Below are 20,267 nucleotides of genomic sequence, written 5' to 3'. Positions count from 1 at the left end.
AGACTGTTCTTAGGCATTCCGTAGCGAGAACAGAAGTCGTATGGTCACTGCGCCAACACTTCCAACCGCAAATCATCTGCCTGCATTGACCAAGTTGGCTGGCATGGCCGTCCTGGCTTGAGTCTCACGCTCCTTCATGGTAACATAAGGCTAAATACTAGCCGTCCTCGCCGCATATTCACACGAGAACACCAGCGCCGACATAGCCTGGCATCAATCATAAAGCACATTTTTGTATTCCCCTACTGAATGCAGCATTACAGACTTTTGTAGATGCTTAGCATTTTTTTAATCCTTGAAGGATTCACGTCTGTTAAGAGAAGTGTTATGGCTTCTCAAGCATCCTGCGATCGAGTACACGAGATCGTGAACTCCATGTTTAAGATGTTCTAGACGTTGTGCCGGTACACTGCGCTGCAAAGTTACCAGCTGGTTTTCACACCTCAAGAGCCCAGTCGCCTTGTGTGAGCGGCGCCGCTGGCCTTAGAGGGCACCTAAAAGGAATGCTCAAAGCTCGCCCGTAAATGCAAGGAAAAACGCCGAAACACCATGAAACATGCCCTTAAATTTCACTTGGTGTTCACATCTACGCCAATGTTCCAATGCGATGCATCCTCTCCGTTGAATGGAACAGACTCTAAAATTACATACGTGGTGACAGTTAGCGGAGAATGGGAAAACCCCTCATTTTTATTCCATTGTTCCAGCCTACTTGTACAGCGGGCGCAAGTTTCAACAAACCATTCGCAGCGTGTGCCTTGCGAGGTGTTGCGACACTTCAGTCTGTGCGGAGAATGCATGTCACAACTGCCAAAACATTCCAAACGAAAATAAAAATTAGGGAAGGTTGCTTTATTTTAATAAGGGGTATTTTTAGATGTTTTACTATCGGACTGCTACCATAGGTTATAATGTCGCTGTGTCAAAGATGGGGAGGTAAGCATGCTCCTAGGTGGCGAAAAGTATTGCTACAAATTAAATTGTCTCACGATAAAATGCGTTCAAATGAAATTAATTTTCCTAATAAGCGATATAATTTTGGAGGGAATACAGAGAAATTTGCGGATAGACAATTCGAAATTTATAATTTTCAAGCAGGTAAATTTTTTTCGTCAATTTTCAATGCAATAGCATTAGTGGTCTCACAGAGTGGAGAACCCGTCCTCTTAGTAGGCACGTCGAGAAAATCCGGGTGGGGTAAGGGGTCGTGACGTCACACGTGAAAATGCGGAATTGAAAAGTGATCAAAACATTACATAAATTGTGATTATAAGGTCGCAACTCGAATCAAACGTCTTTATGACATGCAAGAATGTAAAGTAAATTAACTAATGAACTTTACATTTGCGGTAAAAACACAATTGCAGTAACTGAACTCGAACCAGTAAACCTTGGGTCGCTAGTTAGGTCCGCTACACCTATGCCGTTGAGACACGATCGTTCGACTTGGTTAGAAGCAGGCCTTCTATGTCTTGTCCAACGATGTCCTTGTCTGCAAAGTCATTCGCAGAGACACCGCAGCGGTGGCCAAGGAGTCTGAGCATCCGCCTCGCATGCGGGAGGTGCCTGGTTCGATCCCCAATGACTGCGGGCACCCACCGATGATACAATGGGTACAGGCTTTCCCCTGGCGCTCGGGTAATTTAAGGTGAAGTGCCTTGAAAATGGGTCTTTAACCCCACCTTGAGCAGAAGAAGAAACCTTGTGCCGTGGTGCACTTTAACCACCTTGCGCCATAAAAAATCATGATCATCATTCACAAATAGGACTCCAGATCGTTGAAGGAAACCATTAACGCTAGCGCTTCATTCCCTTAAGGTGGAGCATAAGCGTGCCAGGACTTTTTTTCTCTCTGAAGGACAGAATTAACACTCATGTTTGGGCGAGTTGGTTCATTTCTAACAAAAAAGTACTTCCGCAACGAACACAGGACACAACGAAGTAACACTTGTCGTATGTGTTACTTTGTTGTGTCCTGTGTTCTTTGCGCAAGTACATTCTTTGTTGAAGGACATAGAACGCTTTTCTGGGGTATATACTTTCTCTTTGTGTGTTCTATGCTTTTTTTATTTTGGCGTTGGAGAGATTCAGGCCTCATGTTGTCGTTTGTTATCGCTAAAAATGAACCAATCTGTGCGCCTTTTCTGCTCATGCCTCGTGTACATATTAGGACTATAGATAAGTATGGTTTACGATCTTTAAAAATTACTTCACGTATGCAAAATAATGCCATAGAGGATCGCAGTGTAAGGTTTATGGGGGTTTAACTTCCCAAAGCAGCTCAGGCTGTGAGGGACGCCGTAGCGAAGGGCTCCGGAAATTTCTACCACCTAGGGTCCTTTAACGTGCACTGGCATCGCACAGTAGACGGGCCTCTAGAATCTCGCCTCCAACAAAATGCGACTGCCGCGGCCGAGATCGAACCGGCGTCTTTCGGGTCAGCAGCCGAACGCCATTACCACTGCGGATCCCCGAGGATTGCAGCTGTCAAAGAAGATTGATTTAACACTGCATTGGCGTGTTAACATTGAGGACATGGTTTTTCATTGCATCAAACAGGAGAAAACTTCATTAGAACTTACGCCCCCGGTGAGGTGAAAATTACTTCGCTTTATTTCTAGAAGTTATGCTTCAATGAAAGAAGTGCCGGTAACCATAATAGAAATTTCACATCAAACGCCGTGTGTTCTTTATCGTATGATTTATTTATAGACTTTGAAGTTCTGTTAGGTCTCTGTTAGCTCACTGTTCCTTACTCCTAGCATCGCACCCTTTCGTCGCCAAACGCACGTGAATACTGCCACACCCGTGGTCTTTCCGCGTAACGTACGCCTTGACGTAAAAGTTGATGAAGAGGCAGAGTATTAATAACGTCTGCGCGTTTCCAATGAGGATCAAGTGCCTTGGAAACCCGCAGTCTACGAACAACGGTATCGACAGGTGCGCCATGGAGAGGACAAACTGGGTGATCTGGAGCCTGGTGATGTACTTCTTCCACCACAGGTACTTCCTCACGGTGGGGCCCATGGTCGCGAGCAGGTAGTAGGTGTACATGATGGTGTGCACGAACACGTTTAGGCCGAGGCCAAATGCCGGTTGGCCCTCGGGCGCGTACAGCCCCCAGTACCAGATGTTGGCAGTGACGATGGTGTGGTGGATGACGTGGAGGTGAGTAATGTGGCTGAACTTCTTGCGCAGCACGAAGAAGACCGTGTCCAAGTGGTCGGCGTAGCGCGCCGCGATGAAGAACCAGCCGTATCTGTAGTAGCGCTCCATTTCTTCATCCATGTAGCCAGTGACACCCTGGCACCAGAGGTTGTAGCGTCCCCCGGGAAGGTACGTGAGTTTGAGCAGCAGATAGAGGAACCAGGCACAAACGACGACCATGCAGGCGTTGTGGAAGCGGATTAAGTTCATTATTTGGTACGGTTCCTTGTTTGCCATCCATCGGGGCCCAGCGACCTTGACGAAGTACAAGTAGGCGGCGAGAAAGGGGAAAACAAAGAGAGGGTTCAATACGAGCGGGTAGTTCTTGGTTCTCGGGTCCCCTTTCTCATAGATCTCCCAGAGAAATCTGGCTGGTGCGAAGAGGAGCTCTGTCATTGCGCACTAATCCTTACGTAGCCAGCAGCAGTTGTCTGGAAAAACAAAATACATATGCTGTTGCCACAGTATATTTTTTTAAAGGAAATGAATTTGGATCAAGAACTCATACAGAAAGAAGTCACTGTGATAAGAACAAATGACAAATCCATTAAGTATACGACAGAAAATAACATCTATTCCTCCCAACGGTTTGTGCTCTATTTCTGTCCATATTTGTTTATTTATCATTACTTTATCGGTGACAAATTTTCATGTGTCGGAACCGCTGTCGGCCTCAGCATGCTTGCCGTTCGTTCTATCCTTGTAATCACTGTCGTTTAAACGTAGCGAGCACGCAACGGCTAGAGCCCGGCTGCCACGGGCTGTCTCTGTCAATACTTGGCCGCGAAATGTTGCTCAGCTCTGCCTACGGAACCTCTGCGTTGGACGACAGTTCATGGCAGCTAATTTTGTTATTTCTTGCAGCATTAGTCTGCCAGCATGGAACGCACCAGTTTTTGGGCATTGCCGAAAACCCTGTGGTTGATAAAGCAGGAACGTAGGTAACATAACAGCGAACGGAGCCTATGCTTGATAGCGTATTCCAGGGGCTGTTTTTTCGCCCTTGAGACTCTAGGAGAGTGCACCATGAGTCTGGCTAATGTTAAACACGGTGACCAGCAGCACGCAGCAGCATCGTGGAATACCGCCACACACTCGAAAAAACTCCTTTAAGATACCTCTTACGCGCGCGCATAAAAGAAGCAAGCATAAAAAGGACGCAAACAATGTTCACTAAATGCAGCACCTAATTCACCGTCAACTGTAAAGGACTGAATTTTCGTGGGGATCTTCCCGAAGAAAATGCACCGCCTTTTTTTAGAACTGCTTTCTTTGTTTCCAAGAGGTAATATGCTCACAGCCAAGCGTCTAAAGTCTAATCTCTTCTAGTTACCGACCGAATTTGTGTCCTTGTCTTTCTTGTTTGTCAGCGCCTTCCCACCGTGGTCTCCTCTCTTCCGTCTACTGTTTTGAACACAGCGGCGAGCTCAAAAGGCCTCTCTGGTTTTGCTGGATTTTGTGAGTTTTTGTGCTGGCCACATGAACGAGGGAAGTTTAGGAAACAAATGTATGTTAACGTCCGGTGAGGTGGGCTGCATAATTTTGTAGGCGTACCGACTAGCTCCAAAAATGTCTTTCTCAAGATGCGCCAGTGGTCAGTGCGTTTTCATTTTGCCTGCTGCTGGCAGTTTAGGCGAGAGTGGGGTACCATTCGTATTGAGCCACGTCCCGGCCTAGCAGCTGTAGGAATCTTCCACACTACCACGTTCGCTTCGCGAAATTTATTGCTCGCTAAAGATTAGTCGTTAGCAGTACATAAGCGTGAGAACCCTTTGAACATATTTGCTTTCCTCATATTCCCATGGGCCGCCGCGGTGGTTGAGTAATTATGGCGGTCAGCTGCTGACCCGAAAGACGCGGGTTCGATCCCGGCCGCGGAGGTCCAATTTCGATGGAGGCGAAGCTCTAGAGGCCCATGTGCTGTCCGATGTCAGTGCGCGTTAAAGAACCCCAGGTGGTCCAAATTTCCGAAGCCCTTCACTACGGCGTCCCTCATAGCCTGAGTCGCTTTGGGACGGTAAACCCCCATAAACCATAAACATTATCCCATGTGCACGGCGAAGGTTTAACAAATACTCTATACATACGCAAGGGCCGTTACATGCACAGCCATAGCTTCTAAACCACCCGCAGCGCCCGCCTACCGCGAGCTTCTCTAGGGTGCTTTGATGGACCAGCGCTGCTTTCATAAGTGTCATACACCTCAGCGACGCATGGCGCCCCTGGCGGCCGACTTGGTCCCACATTCCCCATCGCCATCGCGGTGGCTCAGTGATTATGGTTCTGAGCTGCTGACCCGAAATATGCGGGCTCGATCCCGGCCGCGGCGGTCTAATTTCGATAGAGGCGAAATACTAGATGCCCTTGTACTGTGCTATGTCAGTGCAGGTTAAAAAACCTCAGGTGGTCGAAATTATCCTGAGCCCTTCACTACGGCGTCCTTTATAGCCTGGGTCGCTTTGGGACGTTAAACCCCCATAAAGCCAATCACATTCCCCATCATCCCCATCGTCCGCTTTACGGCTCGGCACGCCGCTCCCACGGAAGATCGAGCGGCCGTGTCACTACTAAGGAAATATGCCGCCAATCGGAAGACATGGTTCTGGTCAATAAGTAGGTGGCGGTCGTTTAGGCTACTAAGGAACCGGGAATTAATGCTGGGTACGTAAAATGACCTTGCATAGACTATTAGAAATGTTAAATCGAACCACGATGAATGCCGATCAGAGCTGGCCTTACTTGCGATTGGTGACCGGAAAGAGACTGCTGGATCAACCAGTGGGACTCGGAAAGCAAGGAAAGGAGAATTTCCTATAAGAACAAAAATTCTCTTTCTCCCCGATTTAAGGAAGCCTCTACATCAGAAGTGGTGCCTGCATTTCCTTGCAATAGAGATGTTGCCCCGATGGTTTATTACCTTCAAACAAGGGGAACGCTGGCGGAAACGTATTATGTCAAAATTCGGTCTATTTTGCTGCGCGACGCTGTCAAAAGAAAAAAAAAGTGAAGTGGAAAATTAAAAAAAAATCCTGCTTTATGACAATGCTTCAGCAGGCGCATACCGCCGTGTACAACCGCTGTGTGGGATTGCTTCTTTCGTGTCGCCGAATACTCAGCCTATTATCTCACCGTGAGCTTCGGTTCTTTGTTCGTTTTAACATTTAAAGAAGCAAATTCGAAGAAAGTGATTTCTAATTGATTAAGGTTTCAAAGAGGTTTTCGCTATTTTTTATCACGTGATAAAAATTTTGTTTCTTCAGAAATCTTAGAACTTGCGTTGATTATCGGGGAAGCTGGGTTGAAACCTAAAAACTCGCTCTTGGCCTTGGAGTTGTTAGGTGTAAAGTCGGGCATAGAATCTATAGTGACCGTCTCTCCTCTGCTGCCACTGAGCTCCCTCACTTCGAAATAAGGGCGTAATTACTCATTGGCATCCACCCGTGCGCCGCCATACGGCTACAAAGGAAAGCTAAAAAGCTTTCTCAAAAACTTCATAGTTAAAGAAAAATTCGTCCCTGTTCGGGGTTCGAACCCAGGACCACCGCTCCACCGGAACGGTCGCTCTACCAACTGAGCTTACCGGGACGGCAAGCTTATGGTAGGGCGAGAGCGAATTGATCAATAACTCGAAGTGGGAACAGTGTTGGTCAAATGTCCCTAACCTTACGAGCGGTATGTTATCGGCGAGCGAACGCATGTAACTGATCACTAAATGCAAATCGCGTCAAATTTCTTCCACTCACCGCAAAAAGCCGTGCAGAGTCAAAACTTGAGGTCACGGCACGCGCAAGCAGTCAGTGCTCGCTGGAAAGAAGCTCGTTTGCTTTCTTCGCCAGGTAGATAAGAAGTGGCAGGCAAGGAGAAGCGTCAAAGCAATTCGAGCCGCAGCCTGCTGCTAAAGGCGAAATGCTTTATTTCCACATCCATTCCTTTGTTCACGACAGGAGCAAACGAGTCCACTTCCGTTAAAGGCCAAACATCGTGAAAGGACGGAAGCACTGGACGCTACAATCTTGAGCTCGGGGCTTGGAGTGTTTGTCGCGCTGGCCTATAGTTCGCTCCCTCCAATTAAGCGCCAACACAATGGTGTAAGTATACACACTGGGGGCCTAATTCCTGTCTCTATTGTTATAATGCAACAATTTTCTGCCGAACACGTAAGCAGCCTGACTGCAGCAGCGAGCAAAAAGCTCAGGAGAAACTCTGTCATTTTCAGATAATATCTCAGCCTTCATTTGCATGCGCATAAATTCTATATATTTTCACTGTTGGGTAAAAAAATAGCCTCCTCATTTAGGGGGTTCTCCGATCATAATTGTAGCAGAACTTACTACCTACGCGACTGAACGTTACATCACCGTCTCATGGGCACTGTGTGCGTAGATTCGCCGCTGCTTTAATGTAGGCAAGAGTTTTGTGGTTCATTATAAACTGTATGGCGTGATACACATTAAATGTATATATATATATATATATATATATATATATATATATATATATATATATATATATATATATATATATATATATATATATATATTTTATGAAGGGGGCCAACAGTCACCGAAACCAAGGTGCATAGGGGAACGTTATTTTTTTTTAAATGTGTTATGCTTATGAGTGGGATAATAATACTTAGATTAATAAATTGCTTAAAGAAAATTACTTATAAAGCAGCAGAAAAAACAACCATGCCGCCGGTGGGATCCGAACCCACGACCTCCGAATATCGCGTCCGGTGCTCTTACCAACTGAGCTACGGCGACGGCCGTCCAATCTGCTGCTATCGTGGGTATTTATGTTTACTAGGTGTAAGCGAGCCTTGAGAGTGTTCACCAGCGCCACCCTCGACCATAGCGGCGGACGTAGCACGTCCTGTAATACCGCGAGCGTGACGTAGAACGTCAACTAACGGTGAGGGCGGAAACTGTGCGAGAGCCCTCTTATGCTACCTATGGCATCAAGACTGCCAGAACCGAGACCCTCGTTAAGCTATTAGCAGACAAGTTAAAGGAAATGAGGGGCCCGTTTGACAAATTTTATGAAGGGGGCCAACAGTCACCGAAACCAAGGTGCATAGGGGAACGTTAATTTTTTTTTTTAATGTGTTATGCTTATGAGTGGGATAATAATACTTAGATTAATAAATTGCTCAAAGAAAATTACTTATAAAGCAGCAGAAAAAAACAACCATGCCGCCGGTGGGATCCGAACCCACGACCTCCGAATATCGCGTCCGGTGCTCTTACCAACTGAGCTACGGCGACGGCCGTCCAATCTGCTGCTATCGTGGGTATTTATGTTTACTAGGTGTAAGCGAGCCTTGAGAGTGTTCACCAGCGCCACCCTCGACCATAGCGGCGGACGTAGCACGTCCTTTAACTTGTCTGCTAATAGCTTAACGAGGGTCTCGGTTCTGGCAGTCTTGATGCCATAGGTAGCATAAGAGGGCTCTCGCACAGTTTCCGCCCTCACCGTTAGTTGACGTTCTACGTCACGCTCGCGGTATTACAGGACGTGCTACGTCCGCCGCTATGGTCGAGGGTGGCGCTGGTGAACACTCTCAAGGCTCGCTTACACCTAGTAAACATAAATACCCACGATATCAGCAGATTGGACGGCCGTCGCCGTAGCTCAGTTGGTAAGAGCACCGGACGCGATATTCGGAGGTCGTGGGTTCGGATCCCACCGGCGGCATGGTTGTTTTTTCTGCTGCTTTATAAGTAATTTTCTTTAAGCAATTTATTAATCTAAGTATTATTATCCCACTCATAAGCATAACACATTAAAAAAAAAAATAACGTTCCCCTATGCACCTTGGTTTCGGTGACTGTTGGCCCCCTTCATAAAATTTGTCAAACGGGCCCCTCATTTCCTTTAACTTGTCTATATATATATATATATATATATATATATATATATATATATATATATATATATATATATATATATATATATTTCCCTCATTTCCTTTAACTTGTCTATATATATATATATATATATATATATATATATATATATATATATATATATATATATATAATGTGTGAGCGTGCGTGTGCGCGCGCGCGCGCGCGTGTGTGTGTGTGTGCGTGCGTGTCTGTCCGAAATGAAAACACGTTGGTCTCCGGGGTGTGTGTCTGTAAGAAAAGGGCACCGGAGAAGAGCGCCCTATTACTAACGTTTCGGCCCGGGTCCGGCCTTCGTCAGAGTGAACAATTTTGTTGTTGGTAGGAGGCTTTTAAGCCAGCAACTATCAAGAACTTATCAACACTAGGAACAAAGCACAGAACGCACCTGGCTACGTGGATACAATCATGAATCACAATGAAAGATACAGAAAAAAAGCGAAAACTCAAAACTTGGAACAAACATGCGGTAAGCAAAATTGTTAGCGGGGAAGAAATGGCAGTACACCAGCACCCTCGTTTAAACCAGCAGAAACAGTATGAAATTAGTAAATGAGATACGACTTCCGGGTTTCTCTGTCACGATGTGTCCTAAAACCTGATTGTAAAAGGGTAACTCTTATTTTGTCGAATCAGTTACCGGGAATGCTGACGTGTTTAGATAGCGGAAGGTTGTGGAGAGAGGTCCATGAGTCTTGTTTTTGTTGAAGCGTAAACAGAAGAAAGTTTCGGTTTGCCCCCTGTACTCTTTATTGCACACAGAGCACTCCAACAGATAGACTACGTTTGAAGTATCGCAACAAAAAGTGACATTAATTCTTATCTGATAGTTATAAGCGGTGCTTGTAGCTGTTATTGAGGTAGTCTTACGTGCGCAAATTCTGCATCTTGGCTGATTACACGGGTGGCAACCTTCCGAGACATGGTGTGAAATTCTTAAGTTAAGAAGTGTTCTTATTTTTTCTTCTAGTACGCCCAGCGTTTATCTGCAAATAAACCCAATCCATCTCTATCAATATTTGGTGGAGGTCGGCTGGGTATGCCGTCCTAGATCCCCTGGTCCTTCGTCGAAGCAGGCGCTCAGCTGCTTTGCCACTGTACTGCTGTCCAACGTCAGCGTCATGCCACTCATGTCACGTCAGTGCCGCTCAGGAGGTTCAGACCCGATATCCTTTACCACTTAGCGCTTGGCCACCGCAGCGTGAACCTTGCACGTTTACTTGTGAATCTGAGGACGACCTTGAAGACTGGCAGACTCATTACCAAATAGTGAAGAAGTATAACCTCTGAGACCCGGCTGTTCAGCTGAGTAGTGTCGGCTTCTTTCTCGCAGCGACCGCCCTTCTGCGGTTTAAGAACCATGAGGACACCTTCACCACTTGGACCCAGTTTGTGGACGAAACTACCAAGTCCTTCGGCGATGCTGTCACCAAGAAAAAAACAAGCTGAGCAGGCACTTGCACAAAGACCTCAGGTCCCGGGTGGGACGTGCTTGTCAACAGGAATATGACTGACAAGGACAAAGCGGGCCACCTGCTAAAAGGGATTGCGAAAATGTTCACAGCTTTATCATCACAAAAGAAAACCTTGCCTCTGCTGCCGACGTGATGCTGCATTGTCGGGCATTTGAGGCACTCAAGTCGCGGCGGATTTCCCTCAAGTTTGGCCGGCTATCCAACGTCACAGGTGGCGCCAGTGTCGACCTTCCTGGGTCTGAGGATATCGCCTCAGTGATTTGGCGGATCGTGCGTGAGGAGTTGACCTCTCAGCTGCAAGGTGTCACACACAATCACGCGTGCAACCCGCGCTCCCTACTTCGGACACACATAGAGCAGCCCGCGCAAGAGTTACGGCGAAAACGGCTGTTTTCTGAACTCCGACATCAACCTGGCCAATACCTATACCCGGTGACCTACCGGAGTCCATGCCACCTGCAACACCTCGACGCGCACCTGCAGGATATTCTCGGTCGACGCGGGGGCGATGCCAACCGCCTTCTGCCCCCCCCCCCCCCCCCCCCCCCCCCGACCATGGGGAGTCTCCCGTGCCCGGGCGTACTATCACACCGCCCCGACTGCAACCTGGCTCTTCCCCTTCGCCCCGTCGCCGTTCCAGTCCGCCTCCAGAGGGAATCTAGCTGGTGCGACCAATGGACGGTCCCGACGGTCAGCTTCGCCGATACCTCTTCTTATTCTCATGCTGAAGAACAAAGTGGTTGTGTGAGTGAACAGTGTTAAAACTGTTGCTTTGGCAGACACTGGCACCGCTGTGTCTGGGATGACACTTTCGTTTAGGCATCGTCTTGGGCAGGAAGTTGTGTTTACGTGGGACCAAGCCACCGCTTTTTGCGGCGTTTGGGGTGAAACTTTAGTCCTGTTGGTCTTTGCTCTTCCTCTGTAGCACTGGGTGGAGAAAGTTTCAGGACAGAATTTTTTGCGTTAGAACGTGGTACGCATGGCGTAATCCTGGGCATTGACCCTTCGCGCGAGTGTGGAGCTAGACCGCAGCTTTCATCCCCGTGAAATCTTCCGAAATTTGATTGGGGCATTGTCAGATCATATTTGAAGCAGTCATAGCTAATGTGTTGAAGAAAACGTATTTGTCACACACGCCGCCGTGTACGAAACGTGCCGTTGCACGCACGCACCAATGCGTCTTTCGTCTGGCTATAAACTCGCGAGATTTGAAGACTATATACGTTACCGATACTGTCTCGGCCCTTTCCGATTGCCCCAAACCGCTTCCAAGGTGCCAGAATATTCTGCTCAGTTACAACAGGTGGTCAACAAGTCCTTCCTTCTACCGATCGGCGTGCTTTGCAGCACGTTCTCGCTCTTCTTGCCCACGTGTTCGACTTTACCCTGACCGGATCTACTTCCTCTTTGCCAGTATCTCGCATACGACATAAAATCAATACACGGAATGCCTGTCCCACTAGCCAGAAACCGTATCGAGTCTCTGCGGCTGAGCATAAAATCCTTCACGATCAGTTCCAAGAGATGCTGCAGAAAAGAGTCATTCGGGAATCTTGCGGCCCGTGGGCCGCGCGCGTCTGCCTTCCCTCGGCGTCATACTTCTCGTCCGCTGATCTCCGATCTCGGTATTTGCAAATACTGATGCATTCATCAGATCGAGAGAAAACCACCTCCGTGACTTCCGGCAGCCTCTTCGAATTCAGTGCAATGCCGTGGTGCTTGTGTAATGCGCCTGCGGCGTTCGAGCTTTTTATGCATACAATCCTTCGTGGATTGAAATGGGACATTACATGCGGTATTTAAATGACATTTGAATTTCAATTTAAAGCACAATGAACGCCTCGGTATCGTTCTCAACTGCAGCAGCAAGGCTGGAATCATCGTAAGTTCTAAATGTGCCATCTCCGAGAGCGGCAGACTCCCGTTCTGGGAATTCTCGCGGATAATGACGGAATCCGGCCCGGTCCGCAGAAGCTTGCCGCAATTCAGGATTTGCAAAAAACAACGAACCCTAAAAGTAAGGCATTTAAAGCGGAAAGCTGGGATAGTTGGGGATCTTGAGATTCAAAGCACATTAGATTCGGGACACTTGGCGGCACAGTGCAAACGTTGTGAGGATAAGTGTGCTCTGATATATAATCAGACACGGGCCATTTTTTGAAGTTCAGATCAGAAGGAACGTGAAATACTGGAAGCCTTCCTCATTTACATGGAACGACAGTCGTGCGTAAGCAATTCTGTCTTATCTTTGTCATCCAAAGGATTACAATTCTTGAACTGGAAGATGCCGTCGCACATGAGCTTTAGAGTGTCATCTTTTGTGCATGTTTTGCCTATATATTGAATGTGTCTGTCTGGAATAAAACCAGGTAATGTCTAGCATTCGTGGTGTCCGTCTCTCTTCTGTCCTTGTCTTTAGCGTTAGTTACCATGTGCCTTGAACCCTAAAAGGGCCTACGTAATTTCCTCGGGCTCGTCCTACTTCCGCGCCGGTTTTGCGCACCTTGCACACCCCCTCACTATACTCGCCTGTACAAGGACTCGGAGTTCGCGTGGACCCCCTTTCAACCAGCTGAAATTTGCTCTGACCTCGGCCCCATTTTTGCGGCACTTGGATCCCACCGCTGCAACAGAGATCCAAACTGATGCCAGTGACGTCGGCCTTGGGGTGTTGCTTGCCCAGATTCACACTAGCGCCGAACACGTTATTGCACACGCCAGTCGCACGTTAACGAAGTACGAGTGCAAGCACACTGTAACTGAATTCGAATGTTTGGCTGTTGTCGTTTCTGCCCTCAAGTTATACCTGTGCTTGTATGGACGGCCGTTTACGATTGTAACTGAACAACATTCCCTATGCTGGATCATAGGCCTGCGCGATCCGTCTGGCCGTTTGGCGCGTTGGCTGTATGCCTGCAGGAATACGACTTTTCTGCTGCCTAAAAAAGTGGTCGCTGCCACAGCGATGCCGACTGCTTGTCACGCCATCCTTTGCCACCAACATCTAGCGGGGAGGAGGACTTCGATAGCTCTTTGGCTTCGCTCTCCCCACCGTTCCCAAATAGAGAAGCCTTTTGACGCGAGCAACAAAACCACCTCGCATTGCAATCTTGTCTTGCTGCGGCCCGTACGGGAGCACGATCGGCGCCATTCATCGTTCAAGACGGAATCCTGTACAAGAACTACTCGATAGATGGAGCCTCCTTGCTTCTGGTTGTCCCAGATAATCTCCACAATGATTTGTTGCACATTTCGAAAGTCGCGACCTTTGGGTTTGACGTTAAATCATGCGCTACCAGTCTGTTAACACCTTTGCATGATCACATTGTTTACACTATCTACCTCGCCGCCATGCTGGCCACCGACAGTCAGCTGATGACGCGACCGTAGCTTTTCCCGGTGGTATAACGCAAAATATAAAAAAATTACGAGTTACTCTAAAGCGCATTCAATGCACATCTTGCACACTACAAAATTCTTATAAGTTAGTCTACTGAGTGATTAATAAAACTGCACTAAAATCATCGTTCATTTAACTTACTTGCGCAGGTAATGCACTCGATGGAAAGATACACAAACGTAAGAAGTGCACTTGTGGTCGGATCACGTGGCCTGTTCTTTGTCGACCGGCCGTGAAGCTCGTGTGGGGACGCCCATGTGATGATAACCCCGGAGTATATCCAGATAACCCAACGAAACTGGAGGCTAGTGGAGGGTTGATTTTTAGGCCTGCCTTGATACCATTAGTTGACCCATCTGAGAGCGTCGCCAGAGCTTGGGGAGATCCCGAGTTTCACCTAACCCGAGCATTCCACACACAGCGTCCTTGTTTAGGGCAGGGTCATAAAGGTTGGCGAGAGCCAGCTATTTTTAAAGAGCTTGCAGGCGCACAACGCACCTCCGGAAAACTGATTGTCTTTTAGCGAAGAATTAATCAAAAGAAATTAGCATTATTTTGAAATGCGGTGACGAGTTCATGCAATATGCTCTCTTTTCCTAATTACATGTATGCGCACGCAGCACTGAGGCTGCATAAAGACCCTATGTTGTGCAAACAAAACCACAAGTAACATTCATTGCAGTGTGAGTGAGCTGTTCTGCGACTTGCACTTTCTTTTGAATGAAATTTCGGAAATACGCTTTTGAACGATTCGCTATCACTGAGTTTTATAAACTGATAGAAACCGTTGAAATGCTCTTCAGTATTTTGCTGCTTGGAGAAACAACTAATTATAGTACCCACATGCATGTTATCACAGAGTACGTTGTAGTGAGGGCTCAAAAAGCGCCTCAGACAGCTTTCAGAGCTGCATCAGACTTCGCGTACGCTTCGCGCTCTGTCCATTATCTTTTCCAGTAAACATGCTTCTTTCCTGCAGAAGTTCTGCACTCAAGAGCAGATAGCTGTCACGCATGCTAAGCAGAAGCAAATGACCTTACATTACACATGAATGCGACTGCCTGTGTAAAACTTCTGCTTGGTGTTGTTAACTTTAGGTACTGAGATTCACCCACTGTCATGTTACCTTGAGCTTAAGTCAAGCGATCTAGAATGGCGTCCACAGTGCATTAGTGCCGAGGACATTCAACGTTCTTGAAGGAGAGTTTGACTGGTTGAAAGAGCTTTATTTCTTGAAAAAGCGAGGAGATACTGTGACTAAAGGCCCGGAGAGCCTGACAAAGGTCCCAGCCTTCTTTTATGCACAGTTACGGTAGTTGAGATAGTGCATTCCCTTGCATATACATAAGAGGCACACCTCGAGCAGAACAAAATTACAACAACAAAAATGATTGTAATATTTCTTCATTACTTTAATCGAAACAGAAAACACAGCAAGGCTAGCTTTTCAAATGCCGAAAAGAATCTTGGCGAAAGCGGCGTGTTTTCAGGCTGCAGTACTAAGTACACTCTTGCAGTTCTAAGATACAAGTGTGCGTTCATACGACAAGGCTAAATTTCAGCACTATCTTTTCTTACAAAAAAATCTTAATTGCCCTTCTCTTGTGGATCCATCGAAATAACTCAACGCAGGCGATTAGCTTGTATTGATGCACCATAAAATGGGTATTGAAGGCGTGTGGAGGGTGTGTTGAGCCGTATCGAAAATTGGCAGTTTTCTTTACATGGACAGCAAATTGAATTCATTTCTCTGCCATTCTGTCGATTATATATTCAAACGCATAGGAAACCAATACATTCATATGTACTCCATGCATCAATATGTACTTTATATTATGCTGCGCTGTTCGATAAAAAAAGAAAAGTGCATGCGAAACACACATTGCAAGTTTTATTTAGGTTATGCGCATTTAAATTGAAAAGTTATTGATATTCTTAAGCATGAAGTCCATGACAATACTTTATTACATGTCTACGAAACCAGGAACATAACTCAAGTTTCGATATCATGCTTAATAATACATCTTATTACGAGAACTGCCACATGAGAACGAGGGCATCCTCTATCTGGACTCTGCAAAGAGCAAGCAGCAAACAAGGTCTTGACGAGGGCATTAAAAAAGACCGCGAACCAACAATACTGAGACGCATCGCAGAAGGCACATAGAGAATCGTGTTTATTCTGGCTGATTGGTACTTGAGTGTGAACTTGTGTTCAACTACAAGAAAATGGCACATTCGAAGAGGCACAGATGATAGCCCTGGTTTTCCAGTCAGTGCTTTCTGCAAAGCTGTCGCACACTTCCCCCAAAACAACTTCAAGAAGCTATCGCTTTTATTAAACGTAGCTGCTGTGCAAAATGATAGCGCCTTCAATCATATGCCATGAAACGCTCGAAAAACTGAGGCATGCGTTGGCTGTCTTGTGGAAGGGGTCAATTGAAATCCACTCGACATCTGTATCGTGGTTCCAAGGCGGTAGGGCAGCTGCGATTCATTCTTTATAGTTAATTTCTAGTTGTCGAGAAAAACATGTACAATTTATTTCTGAAGTATGCTACTTAAGTAAAATCGCATGTATAAGTTTACTATAACATATATGCATGCAGTATCACTCTGTAAAGGTCTATACGCTGCCATATGATGGCAGGTGAGTTGGTAATGTGTGGATATATCTTCAAAAGTCGTCATTAACTTTCTCTATACCCTTTCCTTATTGTGCCAAGTTTGCTCCACTTTTATTTCAGATTATGTCGTATATGTGAAATAGCCTAGAACTAAACCCTGTACAAGAATGATGGAAGGTGTATAAAGGGAGCTTAAGAACCATAAGTTTAAAATCTGGGTTCATCCAAATGACTCCTGTATGATTAAAGGGCAGGCTAATTCCGGAAATGACGTGTGCACGTGTAAGTACAGTATTCACCTCTACTTCTGTTGTTGTCAAGATATTAACAGCTAGTAATCATTTGACCAAATGAGCGCATTACAAGTGAGCGTTGCCACCGCGGATTTGCAGTTTTTCTACGACAATAATAAATAAAAACACAGAACAGGCGGGCGCTCAGTTCACCGATTGTCGTCGCTTGTCTGATTGCCGACAAAATTATCAGTGCTGTAATTGATGCATGTGAACGCACATCAAATCTAGAAGGAGCTCCTCCATGCCAACGTGGCACCTCCTTGTGATCGAGCATCACGCACCTTCCAGCACGCGCCTCTGCTTGCCTGCCGCTCTTTGTGTGGACTTGTCTCGCAGGCGTGCGCCTTCACGGACCTTATTCCAAATAAAGGCACTTGTGTTACGGTTGCCGTGTCAGCCGGTCGTCGCTTCCTCGCAGTCCACACGGGACAACTGCGGGGTTCATGCTTCAGGTGCATAAATGTGCAGTCCGATGAGCAGTCGTAAAGGATAAAGATCTCGCAACTGGCCCTTGTCGTAGTAGTAGTAGTAGTAGTAGTAATATTAATAATAATAACAAAATTATTATTATTATTATTATTATTATTATTATTATTATTATTATTATTATTATTATTATTATTATTATTATTATTATTATTATTATTATTATTATTATTATTATTATTATTATTATTATTATTATTATTATTATTATTAACAATTGGTTTTGGGGGAAGTAAATGGCGCAGTATCTGTCTCATATATCGTTGGACACCTGAACCGCGCCGTAAGGGAAGGGATAAAGGAGGGAGCGAAAGAAGACAGGAAGAGGTGCTGTAGTGGAGGGCTCCGGAATAATTTCGACCAAGTGGGGATCTTTTTAACGTGCACTGACATCGCACAGCACACGGGCGCCTTAGCGTTCTGCCTCCATAAAAACGCAGCCGCCGTGGTCGGGTTCGAACCCGACCGCGGCGTCTCAGTAACGCGCGCGGTCCAAGATAAAGGCCGGTGGCGCCGGTTCGTTAAAGAAAGACGCGGCGAAAAAAGCCCACAGTCGTGGTTGCAAGCAAAATGATATCATCGCCGAGCAGCAATATGGATTTCAGAAAAAGAAATCTACTGAAATGGCACTGATAAAAATTAAGGACAAGATAGTAGACAATTTTGGGAAGAAAATATATACAATAGCCGTTTTTCTAGGCCTTCAAAATGCATTCGACTCCATTAAGCACCCTATTTTACTGTAAAGGTTATATAAATATGACATTAGAGGAACGGCTGTCACATTAATAAATAATTACCTCTCAAATCGTCACCAGTACACGAGTATTACGAATGCAATGTCCAGCTTAGGTCAGATACATTATGGAAATCCGCAAGGATCAATTCTTGGGCCGCCGTTATTTCTGCTTTATGTAAAGGATATAATTAACGTGCCCTCTACATCATAAATAATACCGTACGCTGATGATACTAATGTATTCATCTGTGGACAAGGTCTACAAGTCCTCCAAGTAGAAACCAATACATGATGGAAAATTTATCCACGTGGCTCCACGGTAATGAACTAGAGTTAAAACGAAAAAAAAACATTATATTTCGCGCTCGTAACAAGTGTATCAAACAAGAAATACTTATCCAATTTCTCTACGAATCTATCAAACGTGCAATATCATATAAATTTCTTGGTGTCATATTTCACGAACTTCTGGACTGGTCACCTCACATTTAAAAAGTTCACATTGGTATCTCTAGGCCCATTGGTATCACGTATAAATTAAAGAACCTTTTTCCTATCTGGCTAAAGAAACAATTATACTACACACAGGTACATTCGCGTTTCCAATATTGTCTTCTTGTCTGGGGCACAGCACCTAGAACAAGCATAGAAAACATACTTTATGCAAAAGAAATTTTTGCGACTAATGGATAATGCACCATACCTTAGCCACACTGTCCCATTGTTTAGACAACACCAATTGATTACACTATGGAATGTTGTAAACAAAAAGATAGCGTTGGCTACTTACGTACAAATGCATTCCGATCCTACCGCTTTTTGTCATCAGTATCTTATGAAAACACACACCTACGACACACGGCACATATGTTGTAATAAAGGAAAAAATACGTACGAACAACGGCACCCAGAAGCTTAGCTACAGAATTTCCAGTTTTTTAAACAATCGTCATCCTGCTGTAAACATTATTAAGGAAAATAAGTCGTTGAAAGCCTTCAAAAATAGCATCACTATGTACCTGTTTTCACTCTAAGCATAACCACTCTTTTCAATATTTCAATGTTAACCAACCACTCGGTATTTCCACCTCGTTTTGTGTTTATTTTATGCGCTTAATGACTTGTGCTCTCAAGTGGGAGCAAGAAGGGCGCAGACTCTATGTCAGGCATCCATTCGCCTTTTGGTCTGCACCTTAGAGCAACTGTACCATACATTGTCTGAGTAAAGTCTTTGACTATTTGACTTGTGAAATTACATCTCACTGTGTTGAGACGCACTGCGTAACGCTGCAGATCTGGTTTCACGTTTGCATTTGTTTTTGACGGTTCCATGAGCGCTTCGCAAACGGGTTTCCAGTAGGCTGGCGAGGGGCGTCTGCTATTAGACCTCTATTCTTCGCTTCTTGCCAGCGCCGCCAGGTGTCACTTGGATTGGCTAATTCGCGAATAGCTGTAGATAATGCTGGGAGGCTGCTCATGTTTCAGTGCCAGCACCACGGTTGTAATGGCTGTGCGCAGTACTCGTGACGCCATCTAGGAGAAGAGCGAAGGAACAAAAAGAGAATAGCCTCTCAATGCAGACGCTTTCCTGTTGTAATTGATCAAGCACCATTCACGACTCTTTGCAACAGTCACGTGAGACGAATGGAGCTCATGCGTAGTTAACATCGCGATCTCACAGTGGTTCTTGTGCCTTTTTTCTCGCCGCTCTTCGCCGTGCACTGCTCCCGTGCAATGGCCGTAATGATCCCTAAGGCCATGCAAAGTAAGCACATCATCGGAGCAGCGGGAAGCGCTTCTGTCGCTTATCTGGTCCTCGTCCTATCGTGCTTCTGCGCTATGTGTAACGATGAGTTACCAACACGCCCATACTTATTTACTTGTGAAAGTTAATCGACAGGGTGCTACGAGAAATTGTCAGGGGCTACGGGATCCCGAAGTACGAATGAGCTACGCCGTGTAGAAGCGGCGCTGCCAACAAGGAGACCAGAGAACCTTCACCGCATCGCATCCCCAGGCTAGCCACTTTTTATTTTAAATAGCACGTCAGTACACTTCTGTAGGTCTATTATTTTTATTTACAGCACGAAGGTAGACGTCCCGAAGTGCCGAGGCCGTTGCGTACATC

At 45.8% G+C, this 20,267-nt stretch overlaps 1 pseudogene; it reads right to left on the bottom strand.

Moving 5' to 3' along the window:
* Window positions 1-2,706: 2,706 nt before the first annotated feature.
* Window positions 2,707-3,603, bottom strand: LOC144130004 (very long chain fatty acid elongase AAEL008004 pseudogene; annotated as a pseudogene).
* Between the last annotated feature and the right edge of the window lie 16,664 nt (window positions 3,604-20,267).

This window comes from Amblyomma americanum, chromosome 4 (assembly GCF_052857255.1).
Source record: "Amblyomma americanum isolate KBUSLIRL-KWMA chromosome 4, ASM5285725v1, whole genome shotgun sequence".
Taxonomy (NCBI): Eukaryota; Metazoa; Arthropoda; class Arachnida; order Ixodida; family Ixodidae; genus Amblyomma; species Amblyomma americanum.
Note: the sequence above shows the minus strand (reverse complement) of the source record. Positions and strands in the feature narration are given on the sequence as shown.